The 2423-nt window shown below is 39.7% G+C and overlaps 1 pseudogene; it reads right to left on the bottom strand.

The window, feature by feature from the left end:
• Nucleotides 1-647, bottom strand: LOC116551703 (annotated as a pseudogene).
• Nucleotides 648-2423: the final 1776 nt, after the last annotated feature.

Below are 2423 nucleotides of genomic sequence, written 5' to 3'. Positions count from 1 at the left end.
TTATTTATCCTCCTCCTTCTCCTCCCCCTCCTCCTTTGCGTCCTCCTCATCTTCTTCATCTTCCTCTTCTACCTTTTTCTGACAACTTTAGCAGGACCCTTTGCACCGTCAAACTTTCCTTTCGACTTATACTCAGCACAATCCTCCTCATACCTCTCCTTCAGCTTTGCCGCCTTAGTGATGTAAGGCTGCTTTTTGCTGTCATTTAGGTTATTCCTCCTCTCACCCAGCTTTTTGCCACGTCTCCAATAGAGATGCCAGGGTTTGTGGATTTGATCTCAGGGCGGAATTCTGAACAGAACAGGAAGAATCCAGATGGTGGCCTTTTGGGGGCATTAGGATCCTTCTTCTTGCCTCCTGTAGCTGGTCCAGAATCCTTCATTTCCTGATGATAGTGCACTTTATCCGCCTTTATCATTTCATCAAGTTTAGATTTCTCTTTCCTGGACATTGTCTTCCACCTCTCAGAGCATTTCTTGGAAAATTCTGCAAAATTGACAGGGACCTCTGGGTTTTTCTTCTTATGTTCTTCTCTGCACATCTGCACAAAGAAGACATAAGCAGACACCTTGCCCTTTGGTTTCTTGGGGTCACCTTTAGCCATCCTGACTGTATTGTTCACTAGTCTGGGCAGTGCAGGGCATGACATGTGGCTCAATGCTTCCCAGCCTTGAGACAGCTGCCTCCATGAGAACTGCCTCTAAAATCTTATCTTGAAGCTCCCACTGGGTTATTTCACGTGGCCTCCACTTGGTCACTGTGGAGAAATTAAGCTACCATGCAGAGAACTTTGCCTAGGACTAGCAAGTTCTTAGAAAAATGATTTTTGTACTTATGTTCTTCTATTTGGCATTTAGCACTAAATACAGATGAGCCTCTCTGGGAGATTGTCTGTAACTTAAAAAATAGAACTACCTTGAAGTTTTATTTGATCAATTATATGTTGTGTATTACGGAAGTATGAGATTAGCATTTCCCGATTTACTCTATGACTTAAAGGAAAGTAATAGGAACATCTGACATAGCATAAAAAAATTAGGTTGTGCCTGTATAACAATGCAATGATTAAATTAAAAAAATTTCAATAGCTCAAAGTTTTCTTTTCACATTGTATTTATTTATTTATTTGGAAGACATATTAACCAAGTGCCTACATAAAGCAAGAACTAGAGGAAACGCCAGAGGCATAACAGCAAACAAACTAGACAATGAGGGCACCCATGGAGCTTGCACTCCATCAGGGAATAAATTAGTACCAGATAACTGCTTTGATTAATATTTAGTTAGACTGACCCGTTTTTATATAATAAAATATGCAAAGTAAATATCTTTTCATATGAGAATCACAAATTAGGCCAGGCGCAGTGGCTCACGCCTGCAACCCCAGCACTTCAGCAGGCAGAGGTGGGCAGATTACTTGCAGTCAGGTATTCGAGACCAGCCTGGTCAACATGGAGAAACCCCATCTCTACTAAAAATGCGTAATTAGCCAGGCGTGGTGTCGCATGCCTGTAATGCCAGCTACTCAAAAGGCTGAGACACAAGAAGAGCTTGAACCCTGGAGGTGGAGGTTGCAGTGAGCTGAGATTACACTACTGTACTCCAGCCTCGGCAATGAAGCGAGACTCCAAAAAACAAAATCACAAATTATTTTATGGAAACTTCTATCACATAATGTCTGAAATCACGGATGGTCAACAGTCTTAGAATTTCTTATAAACCTGATTACTAACCCTTTGTATGAGATAAATTTATTCTACACTTGCTAAATTTGTAAGTTGCCTAGAAGTTAGAGCAGTAATTAGATGTAAATGAACTTACAGAGATTGAATTCACATATGTAGAAAATGATATTTTGTCAGTATGTTGAGTTAGATATGTAAATGATAATTTTATTTAGTGCCAAAGTTCACACATCAATTTGGTCAAGTTCCCTTTTTTCTCTACTGAGTACGTCTTCAGACACTAAAATGCTAGCTTTATTCAATCCTTGTCCAGTAATTAATTTTAAAAACATCACCCAAATTAATTTGATGAATATTTTGCTGAGTATAAAATTCAAGGCTAGCAGTTCTTTACTTTTCACACTTTAAAAATGTTCTTGGGAGCAGGGCAAAAGTTGAAAAACTACCCATTGGGCACTATGCTTACTACCTGGGTGATGGGATCAATTGTATCCCAAACCTCAGTATCATGCAATATACCTGTGTAACAAACCTGCACATGTACTCCCTGAATCTAAAATAAAAAGTGAAATTATTTTTAAAAAATAAAAATAATAGGCTGGGTGCAGTGGTTCATCCCAGCACTTTGGGAGGCCAAGGCAGGCAGATCATGAGGTCAGGAGTTCAAGACCAGCCTGGCCAATATGATGAAACCCTATCTCTACTAAAAAAAATTAGTCAGGCGTGGTGGTGCACATC

This window comes from Sapajus apella, unplaced genomic scaffold (genome assembly GCF_009761245.1).
Source record: "Sapajus apella isolate SASKATOON/1434 unplaced genomic scaffold, GSC_monkey_1.0 scaffold10, whole genome shotgun sequence".
NCBI classification, from domain to species: domain Eukaryota; kingdom Metazoa; phylum Chordata; class Mammalia; order Primates; family Cebidae; genus Sapajus; species Sapajus apella.
Note: the sequence above shows the minus strand (reverse complement) of the source record. Positions and strands in the feature narration are given on the sequence as shown.